General features: G+C 45.2%; 1 protein-coding gene and 1 long non-coding RNA gene across 3 annotated transcripts in view; one reads left to right on the forward strand and one right to left on the reverse strand.

Annotated features, from left to right (window-relative positions):
* The window catches only part of TULP4 (TUB like protein 4), a 227,921-nt gene that overhangs the window by 202,685 nt on the left and 6,863 nt on the right, over window positions 1-18,373 (reverse strand). The gene's annotated exons all lie outside the window — the stretch shown is intronic.
* On the forward strand, window positions 9,027-17,180 carry LOC138921698 (uncharacterized). The gene is made up of 2 exons (XR_011434499.1): window positions 9,027-9,184; window positions 16,984-17,180. It is a non-coding gene; the product is annotated as an uncharacterized lncRNA (long non-coding RNA).

Below are 18,373 nucleotides of genomic sequence, written 5' to 3' on the forward strand. Positions count from 1 at the left end.
TCTTGGGTAAGTCCCTCAACAACAAGGGTGTCGTTCCCTCTGCAGGTGAAGCGACAAGGGTGGACCAGGCTCCCAGACACAGCTCATGAGTTCCCTCAGCATCTAAAACCCACTAATGGAAGTCTGTAAGCTATTTTTCAATATTTAAAACACGTACTGATGGCTTCTCAGTCTTCCGGCTACGATGAAGTATAAAACACCCACCTAAGAACTACACAGCTACCTAAGACAAAGCTACCTAAGATAAAGTTATACAGAGTAAACTGTCACAGTCTTTATTCTTGGCTGAAATTATAACTGGGTGTGGTAACACTCATAAACTTGGGAAGCAGTGGTTAAGAAGGAGGATTCTGGGGGCTGGCCCCGTGGTGCAGTGGTTAAGTTTGCATGCTCTGTGTCAGCGGCCTGGGGTTTGCCAGCTCGGATCCCTGGCACGGACCTACTCACTGCTTATCAAGCCATGCTGTGGCGGGTGTTTCACATATAAAGTAGAGGAAGATGGGCACAGATGTTACCTCAGGGCCAATCTTCCTCAGAAAAAAAAAAAGGAGGAGAAGAAGAAGGGGGACTCTGGAATCTGAATGCCTGACTTCAAATCCTGGCTCTATCACTTACTACTCAGTGTGTGGCTAGAGCTAGTTATTAAACCACTCAAGGTCTCAGTTTTGGGGATTTCGACGGCTCCTATCTCTAGGGCAGTTGAGGGTTTTAAAGGAGTCAGTCCTTGCAACGTCTCAGCAGGAGCTCCATGTTGGCCTTCCCCCTCCCTCCTGACTGTTCCTCCTCCGGCTGCTGTGCTGGTTCCTCCCCTTGGCCCGACCTGGGACGTAAGCGTTCCACGGGGCTCCCCACCCGCTCCCCTTCTCCTCCGTCTCCATCCTCTCCCTCGCTCAGCTCACCAGGAAGCATGTCAGTCAGCCCTGAACAAACGGGAACTATGAAGACCATTATCTCCCACTGAACAAAACTTCTTAGCTATTAATAAGATCGCAGTCATTTTTGGGGGCAAAGAGGGAAAATATTGAAAAGAAAAATAAGATGGTGAAAACGCTGCTGACCACTGGCGACTCCCAACTCAAAAACCCTTCTTCTGGATGCCTGAAACGCATCCGCAGTCCTATCACATGACACCGGGACCTTACTGACAATCTAGCACGTCAGCCTTTGCTCCCCCACCACACTGGACCTCCCTGAGGGCAGCGGCCACAGCCGACTTAGTGACAGCATGAGGGCAGCAACTGCTCAACCCATCTCCAGGTACTTAACTCCCTACTCACTTCCACTCCCAAATTTCTAACTTAGAAATTCGAGTCTAACATTTCTTCTCCAAAGACTTCTAAAGGCTCCACAGCACAGGGGCCTCAATAAATCCTTCCAACGACCCACTACCCCCGACCCTTGGCACACACCCCCCGTCTCGCCTTAAGCACAAGTCTACAGATCTTCCAGTGTGGCCTTCTGCTAAGTTTTCCCCAGTGCAGACTCCTTCTCAGTGCTCTCTAACTACAATCCAACTTTCAGGACATTTTCTTTTATTCTGGGAAGACAGTTATACCTGAATCAAAGCCACCCTTTCAAAACTTCTAGGGGTTCGCCCAGTGGCAAAGCAGTCACGTTTGTGTGCTCCACTTTGGCAGCACGGGGTTCCTGGGTTTGGATCCCCGGCGCAGACCTACACACCACTTGTCAACCCATGCTGTGGCAGTGTCCCATATAAAATAGAGGAAGACTGGCACAGACGTGAGCTCAGCAACGGTCTTCCTCAGCAAAAAGAGGAGCATTAACAGCTGTTAGCTCAGGGCCAGTCTTCCTCACCAAAAAAACAAAAACAGAAACAAAAACAAAAACAAAAAAAACTTCCAAAGGGCAAAAGATTAAAAAATCTCTCTGAACTACAAGCAACGAAGCACCTGTGAGTTAAAGGTTTCTCTGCCTTTCCTCCTTGTCAATGACTCTGACACAACCCTGAGGAAGCTGGACCAAAATAGCTCCCCACTTGACTAGGATTCAAACGCTTTCCTGATCACCACACGATAAGCAACAATTAAATAGAAAATAAACAGAATAGGACAGAGCGGAGATTATGGCAAAACTGCTCCTATTAAATAAGCCAATTACAGTTTATGTTTACAATAGGCTGGTAAATAAACTCTGAGACCAATGAGAAGGCAGCCTTGAAGGTTGCCACATTTAAGCACCATGGAGGGTGGGGTAAATTACCTCTAATTCATGAGCTATGTCATTCGTGAAGGATCTAGAATTTCAGGAAGAAATTGTGAAAGCTTAAAAAGGCTTAAAAAAAAAAAGGGCAAGCATCAAATCAGTACATGACGTGTGTTAATTTTAGCTGCAAGAGTCCAGGGTGAGGTATGAAATGAGGGGGCAGCCAAGGGACACTGGAGCATGAGTGTTCACTGAGCGCCCAGCACAGGCCCAGGCCCTGGGCGGGGGCCAGCACTGCAAGGTGAGTGCAGGCCAGGCTGCTGTGAGGAGCACCCTGCAGGGTGGGAAAAGACGGGGTAAGAAGATAAACTTCAGTCCCACCACAAGGACTCTGGGCCAGAGCTGGGAGAATCTCGGCTGCAGGATGGGTTCTCCGGCAGCACAAAGCCAGTGTAGGGTCTTAAGAAGATGGAGCAATAACAAAGCCAAAAAAGAGAGCTCAGCGTTGGGCCAAGCAAGGAGAATTTCCAGACAAGAACTATATTGACAAGAATATCCAAAGAACGACACGGAAGCAACCCAACCGTCCATCGTCCATCGACAGATGAGTGGATAAGCAAGATGCGGTATATGCACACGACAGAGTATTAGTCAGCCTTAAAAAGGAAGGAAATTCTGACGCATGCTACAACGTGGATGACTCTTGGAGACCTTGTGCTAACTGAAATAAGCCAGCCACAAAAAGACAAATATCGTGCGACTCCACGTATATGAGGTACCACGAGTAGTCAAATTCTGAGACAGAAAGCAGAATGGTGGTTGACAGGGCTGGGGGAGGGTACTGCTTAAAGCATATAGAGTTTTAGTCATCAAGATGGGTGCTGGTGACAGCTGCACATTATAAATGTATTTATTACCACTGAACCATACACTTAAAAATGGCTAAGACGGTAAATTTTGTGACATATATTTTACAACAAAAAAACTGAAAAAAAAAAAAGAATATCCCAATAATGAAGGCTTTATAATAATCTAGGACAAAGTTAAACCAGGGTTCTACAGATGTAGAACAAGGTTCATACCTGCGAGGTAATTTCCGGGGGGATAAAGCAAATTACACCACCCAAGTGAGAAAAAAGTCTTCATGCTACAGATCAGAACTGACACACTCAACACACACGAATGCTCTATATTTGACACTTGCTATCTGACCTCATAATAATCGGCCTTTTCAAGAACAGATTTCTTTTTCTAACTCCATCTGCACACACACACACAACATACACACACTAGAATGGGCTTCGCAAATACAAAATACAGGGAACAAATCCTTCAAGACCATGACGGCAGCTGGGGCAGCAGTGGTACAGCTAGAGTCAGGCTGCCAGAGTGTGCAGCCTGGGTCAGACTCCCAACCTGGGTGACCTCTCTGTGCCTCAGTTTCCCATGAAGTAAGACTGTTGGGAAGATTAAATAAATAGATGCAAATTACCTTAAATACCTGCCCGCCACATAGTTATAACTGCTCAATGAATGTCAGACACTGCTGTTGTAACTGTATTTATAGTCTACCCATTATGCAATTTAAAAAACCTGGAGTAAAGCAAATGATTAAAAAGATATGTAAAAACAACTGTGGTTCACCCAGATTTCAATTTGAAAATCAGGGACAAAGAATGGGGGGGGGGGGTTAAATTTATCTCTGATTAAAACTAAAGTCTACCAAAATCTTCAACAACTCTTGCTGAGCAGCCTTAGGATGTTAAGAAACCACTGGGGTGAGAAGAAGCCGGAGCAAGAACTGATGATTTCTGCATTACTAAGGGCCCACTTTGCATCTTACTCCACATTCACAGCTCCCTGTGAGACAGTAAAACCCCCACTCTACAAATGATTAAACCAAGGCTCAGAGGGTTTAAGTTAAGCTTATCAAAAATCACCAGGCTACAGTGACAGAGCTAAGATTCGATATCAGAGTCCCAGGGCCCATATTTTTTTCCGCCAACCTGTGTTGCCAGGATGGACAATAGTGATTTCCACCCCACGCCCCTGTCGCTTTGGAACAGGGAGGAAAGTTGTGTGTAATTATTCGATGAGAACAAAATGATGTATGAGTCGAGGCCAACTTTGACTGTTCCCATGGACTCCAGAATTTCTAGAGGAAATAACAAATGACCAAACCCAAACTTACTGTGAAAATGACAGAGCCACAGGTCAGGCAGAGCCTTTCCCATGCTCCGGTCACTCAGCACTGGTGAGGATGTGGGTGACAAGACCCAATGCCAGTCCACCCTTCCAGAAAGCGATCCAGTAATGCACAGAAAGTGACTTAAAACCAGCAGAGCCAAAGGCAGTCTGGCTAACGTGAGAATTAAGCCAAAGGTGTCCACCAGGAAAGGCACTACGACAGGAAAAAGTCATACAAACATAAAGAGCCAAAAATCATCCTTATTTATAAACAATCTAATTTTCCATCTGGAAAACCCCACAGAATTGAATGAAATTAGTACTATTAAGGGAGTTCAGTAAAATGGGAAGACACAACACACAAGAATAAATTCCAGATGATGAGTGAGCTTATGTGTTTACACACTCTCTCTCCCAAATTCCCTTAAAATGATTAAACAAATATAAAAGTACAAAAAAAAATCTGCAGAGAACAGAGACAGATACCACTGACGGGTCCTTGAGGAATGTCTGACAGACATGGAGCAGATGGGATCAGGCTGACAGACAAGCACCAAAGAGCCTTAACTCAGCCAGGCCGAGGCAGGCACATTGCGCTCAGCTCAAGGGTTCAGGAAGCGGCAGGCCAAAGCACGGCCAGCCGTCTACACTGGGCCAGAGATGAAAACAGGCATTTGACCTGGCGGGCCTTCTGGTACAATATCTGGGCAGGAGAGGAACCCTCCAGTTAACGCTGGGCTGCCACAGCACGAGCTGACTGGGAAGGGCTGAGGATCGGCCTGGCAAGGGGTGAAGCTCCCTAAGGATCCGGACGACTGACAACATGTTAGATGGTTAGGAACTGTGCACAGAGGCCTAACAGAACAGCATTGGGGTGAGGAGGGCAGCGGAAACCAAACTAAGACCCTCTTCTAGAACCCTCTTAGGGCCCATCCTCCCCTCAGTCTAACAGCTGTCTAGACAGCCAGTGAGCCTGCCTCGATTCCTCTGCAGGAACCCACGCTGCCCCTCTTATCACGCCGTTGCTCTGGCTTTGTAACTGCCTGGCATGTTGGCATACCAACCTGGATGTAAGGTCTTGGAGGGTACGAATCACATCTTTCACTCTAGCTCTCTCGTCACAGACATGCCAATGATTGGTAACAATGAAAAAAGGAACAAAGACATCAATTTCTCCCCAGTGTGACCACTAGGTCTATAAAATTATGGTTTCAGCATTGGACTCATTCTCAAAGATCTGCATAATCTTTAAATCAGCCCATAGACGCTTCCCGAATGCTGTCTTGACATTAGTTCTTCAACCACTGAATCATCAGTCATCTCTGACATCTGTAAACCACTGCATTATGCTTCGTCACTAAGGAGCCACTCTGCTGATGGAGAAAATGAGAATTCTTTACATAGCTCTTCCACATTAAACTAAGACGTACTCAATAAAATGTAAAGTAATGCATTTTACTTAGCACACACCTAAATTATCTTCATCCAAAAGTTCAGCCTAGACTCTAACTCTAACTCAGTAAACAGCAAATAAATCAGTATTTGTATAATCCATTTAAAAGAAACAAGCCAGAAGGATAAAAAAGTAGGATGATATATATTACATCTTTATTTAAAATAGCCCAAAACTGGAATCAACCCAAATAGCCAATAATAGTCAAACACTGAAGTATATTATGATTTATTCACTTGGTGGAATATTATACAGTCTTCAAAAAAGCAAAATTATCCAAGTGCCCTACAACACATGAATGGATAAACAAAATGTGGTGTGTATATATACAGTGGAGTATTACTCAGTCCTAAAAAAGGAAACTCTGGACACATGCTACAACATGGATGAAGCCTGAAGACATCATGCTAAATGAAATAAGCCAGTCACAGAAGAACAACTACTGTGTGAGTCCTCTTAAATGAGGCACCTAGAGTAGACAAACTCACAGAAAGTAGAACGGTGGTTGCCAGGGCCTGGGAGTGGGGGTGGGGATGTGGAGTTAGTATTTACCAAGTACAGAGTCTCAGTTTGGGAAGACAAAAAAGTTCTGGAAGATGACTGGTGGTGATGGCTGCACAGCACCGTGATTATCCTCAACGCCACTGAACTCTACACCTTAAAATGGTTAAAACGGTAGTTTTATGTTCATCTATTTCACAATAAAAAAAATTTTCAAAAAAAGTAAAATTACGAAGACCATATAGAATCATGAAGAACACTTATGCTGAGCTAAATTTTTAAAAGCATACAAACGTATCTGTAGCCTTGATTACAACAATGAAAAATGCATACGAGAAAAGAATTCAAAGAATGTTGTGCTTAAGAGTTACAATTGTGGAGACCACAGGTGATCATCTGCTGTTTTACAAAAGCACTGTAATATTTTGCTGCTTTTTATGTTTAAACATGAAGACATCAAAAATTGATGCAATAAGTAAAATATCAAAAGAGCAAAGCTAAGGCTTCTGTAAGCACAGGTCCCTCATTCGTCACGCCTTCCTCCATTCACACAATCCTAAATTTGGGAGAAGAGAAAAGGTTTCATATACGCTTAATTACAATGACCTAAGAACTGCTGGGGAGCTCTGGGCACACAGAGACGGGTTAATTTTTACCAAATACACAGCTTTCCTCTATCTTTATTTTCAAAGTTTAAGAAGAAAACAAGTATTTGCCTTACTTGAGCCAAAAGTTACTATCAACACAACCTTCTTCTTAGTCATTGCTCTTTTTGGAGAGAAGGCTGGGCTCTAAATAAGCATGTAAATAAAGTTATCAACAAGTAAGGTTTCTTTTAAAAAGAGGGGCGGGGAAAGCGAAATGGGAAAAGAATCTGACCAGGACTCAGAAGCAGGGCTTGGTGAGCTGCGCGAGTTAAGGGCTGGTGCCCAGCGTCTCCCAGACACGGTTCACCCCTGTGTAAATGGAGAGACATCTCCTCCAGCCTCCATCGCCTTTATCAGCAACACTCTACAGATCAAAGGGGACCACGCTCGTTAAGATGCTCTGAAGAATGGAACATGCTTCATAAACTAAAAGGCGGCACCTTATCAAATTGACCACATTCATTTGATTCCTTCCGTGTTGTCACAGGGCACCAGATGTCATCAGGCCCTTGGTATACAGGCTCTGTTTTTACACTACGACTTCTCGCCTGTCGTTCTGAAGGCACCGAGTCTCCCCAGTCCTCAGAGCTCCCGGGTCTGCATTTGTGATGAGAGAGGTATGGTTCAAGGCACTCTGTTTAAGACAGGACATTTCAGGGGCGTCCCCCGCACTGTGCAGAAAGAAGCCGGCAGAAGAGAAAGGTCAGATGGGATAAAGGGCTTCCCACAGCCGACACGCAGTACTCCCAATTTTCATTCAACAGCAGGGCGCTCTCAGCACTATTCTAGAACACCACTTGGCTTCTAAATCCTCTAAAGCAGTAATAAATGTTTCCTACCCTTTTGAAGGCAGGACACTGAGAAGAGTGAGGGGCACGGAGGGCAGCCTTCCACAGGGTGTCTTCCTCTACAGCAGTGTCAGTCCCGGTGCTCATCACGCCCTCCCCCCAGCCCCAGCGACAGGTCACACTTCCAGACAAGCCACGTGTTCCGAGTCTTCATTTTAAGTACACTAATAAGTCAAATGGGCAATATGACTTTACGACTTTATCCCTTTATGACTGAGGAGCAAACAAAGCAGAACCTGGACATTTGAGAAGATGATAAACCAACACATTTATAAATTCCCAAATGGCGCTCATTCCCCAAATTATCAGACTGCTCTTTCTCCACCTTGTAATCACTACGTGACACTTTCAAATCTCCTGAGATTACCGGATACAGGTTCACAACTCACACAGAACATTCAATCCCAACGTAATTACAATTCATAGAGGCTTCTCAAATTCATACAGGGCATCTGTGTGCGTAAGCAATCAACCGAAAGAGGAACAGATGCTTTTCCTAAGCTCAGAAATCAGTGGAGCACGTGATCTGCCAGTGAACCGGTGACCCTGAGTAGACAATGACAGCAAGGAAGGACAATCCACTGGTACACCTTGATTTAAGTGAATGTGATGTGGGAAGATCCAAATTTACAAAGTTAAATTAGCGGATTTAAAAAAAAACTGACAAAAGGATTGCGTCTGATAGCAAGCTCTCCCTATGCATTTAAAATATAATTTAACTTAAAATATTTTATTTCTACTCAGGTTTTCAGGAACATTATCTCCCATATCCAGCTACCCTGCTTAATTAAACTTGGGCCACAATTTCTGAGTTCAAATCATGTGATATGAAAATTGGCTATAATTTATTAAAAAAGAAATTTAATTTTAAGAAAAAATAATTCCAGAATTTGTTTAGCATGTTCATCTCTGCAACTGACTGGATATCTTCCTGGTAGCGGCGGTGGCAGCATTTTGTTTTGGGCCAGCTTTCTGTTGTATTGTTTTGTTTTGCTTCCATTTTTAATGCAAAGCTTAGGTGCTTCCACAGCCTGCGTCTTTTCACAACTGTCAGCAATTGGGGGTGTCCCTAACACTTTCGCAAACTGGAGCAGGGACGTCCTTTCTGCTCAACCTCAATGACCTCTCTAACTGCTCCCATCCTCCCGGCAGTCACCATGGCAGTCACCATTTTCGACGGCCACTCACCAGTTCTTCCCATGAAATTCTAGAACACAAAGAAAATAGTCTCTCTCTAGACACTTGGGTCACAATAGGAAAAACATGGGTGTTGGCAGCCACGATCTATCACATGCACTGAGGAGTAGAGGAGGCTGGTCTGTAACAGAAAAGAAGAACTCAGAAGCACTGAGGGAAGCTAAGCGATGGGGAGAGAGACAGAACAGGTGAGCTTCCCAGGCCATCCACAGAGCGGTGTTCCAGCCTCTGGGTCCTGGCCTGAGGCCCGGCTGTGTCCCTCATGACAGTCCAGGAGACAACCCAGAATCCTTCCAAAAAATTCCCTGTTTTGTGTGAGTGAGTCCAGGTAGCTCTCTTTTCCTTGTAACCACGAATCCCCGAACTAACAGACTCCAGTCCCTTCTATGGATTGTTCTGAAAGAGGCAAGACAGAGACCTACAGGTGGCAGACAGAACCCCACAGGGTCTGCAGGCCAGAGAGAGGCAGGCGGCACCTCAGAACCTGCTTCTGTGGCAGGGGCTGAACCAGGGACCTCCAAGCACACGCATCCTCACCGGGTGCCCACAGGTCAGCTCCGCTCGCTAACCTACCGAGTGACGCGAGGTTAGAGGGGAAAGGAGCTACTCTCTCTCTCTGCCACACCCTTGTTTTAAAGCACAGCACAGGGCAGACAGAGCAGTCTTCAGGACACCACCAAAAACCACCGGGCCCGGAGACAGGGCTTCCCAGGCGCGAGCCCAGCAAACCCAACCCAGAGGAATGGGGCCCAGCACCCTCATTCCACCCAGTCAGCTCCCAGAGGGAGAGGAAGGAACCTCCTGCTTGAAGACCAAAGGGACATCAACTAGACAGAGCAATGGCTCTTTATACACATGTGGTGCCCGGAGAAGAAGCACCCACTCTTGTTTAAGTACGTCCAAATATTTGTTTAAAACATGACCCATCGTGATGGCCGCACAGCAATATGAATGCACTTCACGCCACTGAACCGTACACTTTATAAATGTTTAAATGTAAATTCTGTTATGTATATTTTACCACAATTTAAAACAACAACAAACAACATGACACAAGCAACCCCCTGGTGACAAACACCGTGGACAGTGTTACACGTGACAGCATGAGGATAAGGGGTTCCCCTGCCATGGGCAACTCGGTACAGAACTGGGGCTGAGCTGAGCGGTCAGCGGGGTGGGCAGAGAAGAGCTGTGGTTTTTGGGGGGTGGGGGCAGGGACCATTGAACCCAAGCAACCATCTCCTGAAATTCGTAACAACAAAAACTCACTCCACACTGTCTGTTTCCCCCCACCCCCTCCCGCCTGATCAGCACAGTCCTAACATTACTAATTTCTAAGTATTTCAACATAAACTCCTCAGAAGTCACTGCTGGTTTCCTATCAGCCACAAACAGATGGCAACCCAGAAGAGTCCTGTTCCCATTATGCCAACTTGGCGGGAGGCTCACCTGCCGCCACCTGAAACACGGATCCCTCCCACCTGGACGCAGGAGGCTCCCAAACGCAACTAAAATCCTGCCCGGATGCCCACTGATCAGCATCCTTCAAAGCTTGGGAGGGAAGTCTCATTACAACTCCGCTAATTAATAAACATAGGGAGGGCCCACATCACATCCTAATAGCATTACAGGAACACCGCCGCTTTCATTGCAGCTCCACTCTACGGTTCGGGCAGGTTCCCCGCCTGACTACACTGGGATGTAATCCAGTTTTGCTAATATATCCATATGCATGAGGATCGGGGCAGACCTTATTATACCAAACCTGGAGAAAAACCTTTGGGGAGGCTAAAAGTTCAATTTCAGACACATTAATACCTCCTTAAAATTTTATTTACAATGAAACCATCTATCCTGTTTTTATAACCCCAACATAGATTTCTTGGCTGCAACTTTTTAACTTAAATGATCAAACACTAAGAGAATGACAGACTGTTCACAAATTATGCATAAACTAGAAAACATGAAAGCTGCCTCTGTGTGTGTGTGTGTGTGTGTGTGTGTGTGTGTATGCATGTACACACACACGTATATACACTGGCAAGCAGGAGGAAAAGAATCTGGATTGTTTCTGTCATCAGACTCCAGGCAGAGATGCTCTTCCGTGCTCTCTGGACATAGCCGCTGATCGCCAGGGCCGTAACCCCTGACAGCTCCTCGCGCGCTCAGCAAACCAAACTTGACTCTCTGCAACGTCAAGCCCAGTCTTCTTTAGCAGGGGCCGCTTAAACCAACCGTAGCTCATTGTACTCCTGCTATAACCCCAGCGCTGAAACCATTCAATGGCTCTGCTCTTGCCATAAAGACTGAAATCCTTCGATGTGGGATACGAGGCCCAGCATGAAGAGGGCTCTCTCTCACCAAGGCCTCTGCCCTCTGACTACATCAAATTCCAGCTTTCCGCCCTGCACTTCTCCTTCGTGGGATGAATGAATGAAGGAATCGGTGGATCGGTCTGAGAGCCACCGCACCAGCCAGCAGGTCTTCAGGCACATGTAACAGATAACCCCAACTCCGACTGCCTTAAACAACAAGGAAACATCTCACAGAACAAGTCCAGAGGCAGGTGGCTGCTCGGCTCTCAGGAGTTTTCCCTGCTGTTTCCTTGGCTGTGTCCTCTCCCCTGCTGACGTCACGTTCAGACTGCAGCGAGATGGCCAAAACAGCTCCAGACATGACGATTCTCGGAGGAAAAGGACTACCTTTTCTAGTGTTGTCATTTTAAGGTTGAGGAGTTTTCCAGAACCTTCTGGCAGACCTCCCTCGCATCTCATTGGCCAGAGCCAGGTCTCTCGCTTAGCCGTACAGCAGTCAGCGATGGTGAGCGGGACCAGCATGACTGGATGAAACATCAGGATTGGCCCCTGTGCTGGGGACAAATCCCCTTCCCCACAGTCACATGGGGACAGGGAGGCTATCCGAGCAAAACCCCGATTCCACTAAGAAGGGCAGGAAGGATGTTGGATCTGCACTCAACAGGGTCTGCTAGTTATCGATCTGGGATACACGCTCTGGTTGCCAACCCTGCCTAAGACTGCCAAGAGCAGACCTCCCCCACGGCGCGTTTATAAAACTGGCAGCACCAGCTCGGGGGGAGCCCACAGGACGAGCGAGGGGGTGACAGCGCGGACGCAGCACTTTCAATCAAGTCCTAAGACTTCTGCTCAACAGTTAGAGGGCTGCGGGCAAGCCCCTTGGCCTCGGTTTTCTCACAAAATAAGAAAATATGTGCTTGACAAACTCTGCAAGGTTGCCGTGAAGACCAAAGGAAACAGCATGAGGGGAAAAAAGGCTTTGTAAACCAAGCGTCATGCATATGAAAGCAATGATCATAACTTGCAACAGGAAAAGTCACAAGCCACCGAGAAAAACTCTGGAGAAAAGAAAAAGGCTGACCCCTGGCCAAACTGAAGTAGGTACAATCCATGAATGGACATCTACTTTAAAAACTCTGTTTCCAGTGACTTCCCTGTGACTTGGTTGGAGGGTTCCCGATATGACCTACTGACCCCCTCTAAAAGTGGCGGCGGAAGACACAAGCTCCACAGAAACCGCCTTCCGGGTCTATGGGAAACCAAAGGCAGGGTGCTCCTCTCTGCTCCAGCATTGATCTCACCTCCTCAGGCAGGCACAGCAATCACAGGCTCACTACTTTCTAAACGGAAAAGTGGCTTTTCTACAAGTCAGAAAAGCTTAAGAAAATTTAAAAGTGTTTTCAGCTGGGAGAGGGGAGACCAATTTGAACACACAAGTAGACGCTACTGGTTACCCAGGAGAGCGCTCAGCCCCACTCACATTAACTCGCGCAGGTTGAGACGCCTACAGACGGTAGATGCAGAAGCATCGATGGGCTCCCTGCTAAAGCTATTTCCATCAGGCAGTGTAGGCATGAAGCCACCCAATACGGCTTTGTTCTACCTACTTTCCCGTCTGCCCTCCCCACCTCCTACTTCCATTGGTCTGTCTCCAAGTAAGGGAGGGGAAGAGTGGGGTGAGCAAGTCACAGAGATTTTCAAACCTATCTAAAGAGTAAGACGTGCCTTTATCTTTGCCAACCACATTTTCCCCCACTAGATACAACACGCTTCTTCTAGGCGATAAAGTGATTCCGGAGGGCAGTGATATTCTGGGCTTACTTGGGTGTCCAGGAACAGAAAAAGCTCCTCACAATGAGGGTGCCTTTCTCTCTGAGACTCAAAAATCAACAACACAGCGTGATTTTCCACTCCGGTCCAGGCAAAAGAAGAGGTAACTGCAGGAGCAAAGGCATCTTAGGGAATCACAATGAATGCAAAGTGGGAGCAGCAACCGGCAGCTTGGACAATGGGAGAGGCATTCCTCTGGCCAAGTTCCTCGTGGTACCACCCACGCAGAACAGCGCCCCCGCCCAGAGGTACACTGCTGCGGCAGATGTGCCTAATAAGACCAATGATCAAGAATATTGTCCACCTGGGGGGCTGGCCCCATGGCCTAGCGGTTAAGTTTGGTGTGCTCCCCTTTGGCAGCCTGGGTTCATCCTTGGCACGGACCTACACCCCTTCTCGGTGGGCATGCTGTGGCAGCGACCCATATACAAAATAGAGGAAGACTGGCATAGATGTTAGCTCAGGGCAAATCTTCCTCAACAAAAAAAAAAAAGAAAAGAATATTGTCCATCTGAATTACACATACGTGTGTGAAAGGACTCTGTAAACTATGAAACTGCCACATTCCACACAAACACAGTGTTTTGAGCATAGCTATTCTACAGAGCGTACTGCTATGTGTGGTCCTGCCTCTTCAAAATCCACCCCGCTGAAAGCAATGTAGCACCCCAGAAAAAGGACATTAGTGAAAAAACCAGTGAAATCTGAATGAAGTCCAGAGTTTAGTTAATAACAATGCACTAATGTTAATTGCTCAGTCTTGACAAAGGTTCTACAGTGAGGTAGGATGTTAACATTAGAAGAAGCTGGGTGAGGGGTATACAAGAACTCTCCATATACCTTTGTACTTTTTCTGTACATCCTAAATTATTCCAAAATAAAAAGCTTATTTTAAAAAGTTTAAAACACCTGTCTGCTTAAAAAAAGAGAGAAAGAAAAAAAGAAAAGAAAGAAAGAAAGAAAACACTCCATGGAAAAGACTTTCTAAGCAAACCATCAAAGTAGAAACTATGAGATTGACAGACTTGACCACATAGAAAATTTAAACTTTCATACATCAATTTATGTCATGAACAGAGTCAGAGTCGAAAGGCAACCAACAAACTGGGAAATATTTATAACACACAAGAAAAGGGGTTAATATCCATAACACAGTCGACTTTTTATTTTTTTAACGGCTACATGCCTTGGTGCTCTATCTGCTACAACCGCTTTCACACATTTCAAACCTATGACATGTCCAAACTCGAGTCCAGAGTCTCCTTACACCACGGGCTTCTGCCCGTGCCACGCCCGGCCTCCGATGCCCCAGCCTGGGCATCCTGCTGGAGCTGGCAGAGCTTCACGCTGCTTTCCCCAGAGCAGCGAACTTCTGTGTCATCAGTTTGACCACTCCTAACCAAAGTTTTCCTCCAGAACCCAAAACTCTTCCTCTTTTGGGAGCCCAGTGTATCAAGCTTGGCTACTTTGTGCCCACAGAAGGGAAAAGGGGTCAAACCACAACCAGCAGTGTTGTGAAGAGACTAAGGTGTGCACAGACCCTGCACGGCAAAACTAGAGCAAGTTTCAGCACCAGCCGATCAGGTGGACAGAAAAAAGGAGGCAGGGGGCCGGCCCGGTGGCACAGCGGTTAAGTTCGCACATTCCGCTTCGGCAGCCTGGGGTTCGCCAGTTTGGATCCTGGGTGCAGACATGGCACCACTTGGCACACCATGATGTGGTAGGCGTCCCACATATAAAGCAGAGGAAGATGGACACGGATGTTAGCTCACGGCCAGTCTTCCTCAGCAAAAAGAGGAGGATTGGCAGCAGATGTTAGCTCAGGGCTAATCTTCGTCAAAAAAAAAAAAAAAAAAGGGAGGCAGGAAGACACTCAACACAGCATCATTCACCCCCTCCCACCCGGAGCCTCATTCACCTGGGTTTCTAGAGAGACTCACATATTCAAAGAAAAAGCATCCTTTTAATAAGATACAGTTACATCTAACTCAGCACTTTATATTAGAACCAACCTATCTTAATAATTGTTTGGTTTGTTGTTATTTCTGAGTTAAAGAGGACCAGAGAACTTGAAGAGAGAATATACTTCTTTCAAGACATCACCACATACATGTAGTTTACATTAAGTCTAAGAGTTAGAATCATATTAATTCTTAATGACTAAAATCAGTCATTTTAATATTATCATATTAAAAATTAAGAAGCAGAAAGTTATAAATCTCATGCAACATTGATAAAAACAACACAGAGGCCAAGAAACAAAATATTTTTCACAAAGAACAGTGTGGCCGTGATTAAAACCACTGGACTGAAAATTCAGTAGCTAAAAGTCTGCATCCTAGTTGATTAACTATCTTCTTCCAATAACCTCAGGCGGGTTTCTGATGCCCCGCTTATCTGGAATGTCCTATGCTATGGATAGTTTACTTCTCAAGATAACATTACTGCTAACAGACAGGACCTAAGGCCAGGTAGACAGAAATGAAGAGGAAGGAATTAAACCGAAATCTTAACTTCTAGAAGCTCATCCGTGATCTAATTTGTGAATGAGCCCGGACTCCCCAGCACGCCTCATTCTTCAGATGTCTCACCTTGGGTCCACTTTACCGCTCATTAGCACCAAAGGAGGTGCAACTCAAACCAATTTTGCTCATCATTAACAAGCTAGTAAAAGGTTTGATAATAAGTGACTGAAATTAAAACGTTGAAGTAATTGGCTTAAATGGACCTCCAGAGATTATAGGAATCTTTCATGTGACAGTGCCTGCCCTAATGCCCACGACGAGTGGGGCTGTCTCGTACACACCCGAGAAATGGATCAATTCCCACTGCCAGGCACATGCACGTTTTTCTGTGTCACGTCAAAGAGAAAGAACTTCACCAGCTGAACATGAGTGAAGACGGCCAAGGAGGTTCCACCTCTATGACCATCAGTCAGCCAAGGAGACCACAATTATTTGCAAAACACAGAAAGCTAAGAAAGGGAAGACACTGTGACATCCCAAGGCTCTCAGAGTTAAAAACGCTAAGTCATTTCTGAACCGTCGGTCAACCTCGAGACTTCTCTACTTATTTACAATAAACAATACATTCAATTCAGAGAAGGCTGATTTCACAGCACTTTCTAAACATTATTGCTTCTACAGACACCTCTTAAAGAAAAGCACTTTAGTGTCGGAGGGACCTACAAAGGCACTTAGTATTTCTCTATCACATTCCTTGCACATAAATACACATAAGACTCAGATCCTATTCACTACACTGTATCGCAAGATTTTTCAAAACAACATTAATTTTAGTTGATCACAAACTTAAATCTATTCTATATAGCAATGGAATCATGCAGCTTTGTTAATAGTCCAGAAAAGATCTGGCAGTGATTAGTTAAAAGTAAAGGTTGAGTAATTAGACAAAACTGAATTACGGTGATAATCTGTAGACGTCATACATTGGCACTTTGCTCTCCACTGCTAACAGAAACCTGGCCGCCATAGGCATTAGAATGGTGAGGAGGGAGACGCAAAATCAAACACGAATAGGAGGCCATCAATCCATAGCGCTGGGAACTGATGCTCTAGTGAGCAAAACGGAGAGGTTCTGGGCAGCACCCCAATGCTACACTACTTAATTTATTCCCAAGCCCCTCAGAGTCAAAGCTGGGTGAGGAGACATAAAAATATCTGTGCCACCTGCCTTCTCACTTCCATCACAGTATTAAAGACTATTACCGTTGGAATAAGGTAAGCAAACTGTGAACTTTCTATCGTTTAATAAGAGTTGTCGGGTTTTATTCTGAGCATTTTGAATGTTACAGAATTGATTTCATTCTTTATTTCATACAGAGCATAAGCCTAACTTCTTCACGTTTTGACATCTAACCACTGGAGCTGAATCTGTCCGTCCGGCTCTGGGGCTAAGAGGGTTGTGTGGAGCTTAAGAAACTGATCCTGGGCGAAGATCATCCTGTATATTCTCAGCATATGGTAACATCACTACTGATCAACTTTCTGTGAATATTAAAATTGTCCCAGTACAAACAGCTCAGCCTGTCACTCATCAAGGACCTCTGACACTACTATGTTTCACAGCAATCAGCAACAATGCCATGTGCTTCCCCAGGGAGGTAACAGATACTCTCAGGAGACACAAACGAAGGAAAAGTACATAGGGGGACAATAACATGGCCCTGCAAGGGTTTTCTGCACAAGATTCCCTTTGTCTCTTGCCAGAGATAGAAAATGATACACACGCAAATCAGGAATAACTGCCTTGGAAAGAAAAACTGGTAAAAGAAACATTCAGCAGAATGAAAAAATTCTGAACCCAGTGACACCTGTCTGTAACATTTAAGTGGAATCTGCAAACACTGAGCAACAGTTTCCGAAAGCAGCTAACAAAGAGCTTGTAGCACCTGGAGCTCCACCCACTAACTAGCTGGACCAACAGCTGACACTTCAAAGTAAAGGCTGAGACTTCTGTCACAAAAATTGCTCAGTAAAAAGGCCAACTTCTTAGCCCTAAACAGACAAGAAGAGATCTGATACAACAGAAATTTTAATCCAGTGGCTCTACTATGCCCATTCCAAACTGGGAGACGATGTCCAAGTGTTAAGACTACCAAAAGGAGGGGCCGCCCCCGTGGCATAGTAGTTGGGTTCAGCACACTCCACTTCAGCAACCTGGGTTCGCAGGTTCAAATCCTGGGTGCGTACCTACAGCACTTGTCAGCCATGCTGCGGCAGGGACCCACATATAAAGGAAGATTGGCAGAGATGTTAGCTCAAGGCAAATCTTCCTTAAGCAAAAAAAGAGGAAGATTGGCAACAGATGTTAGCTCAGGGCAAATCTTCCTCAGCAAAAAGAAAAAAAGACTATCAAAAGAAGGAACAGCAGAAATAATTGTTAACAATGTAATGTCTGACATTAAGTGTTAACAAATCCTTTCACATCCATTAGGGTCTAAATTGAGTCTTTAATTTTTAAAAAAATGAGAAACTCTTATCTTAAATTGTAGTGTATGTTATCTTTCTCATAGCTCTTTCACATCCATTTTGACCTAATTGTGCTTTGGATTAAAAATAATAACAAGAAAGATGTTCAAATAAGTATTATCTCACAGCACCTCTGCACACCTAAAGAATAACTATCTACACTCTACAACCCACAACACCATTACTACTGGAGACTTTTCAGAAACACCACTTTTCAAATCTATTCTTAAAATACCCTTTC

The sequence above is a fragment of the Equus caballus genome, chromosome 31, assembly GCF_041296265.1.
Source record: "Equus caballus isolate H_3958 breed thoroughbred chromosome 31, TB-T2T, whole genome shotgun sequence".
NCBI lineage: Eukaryota > Metazoa > Chordata > Mammalia > Perissodactyla > Equidae > Equus > Equus caballus.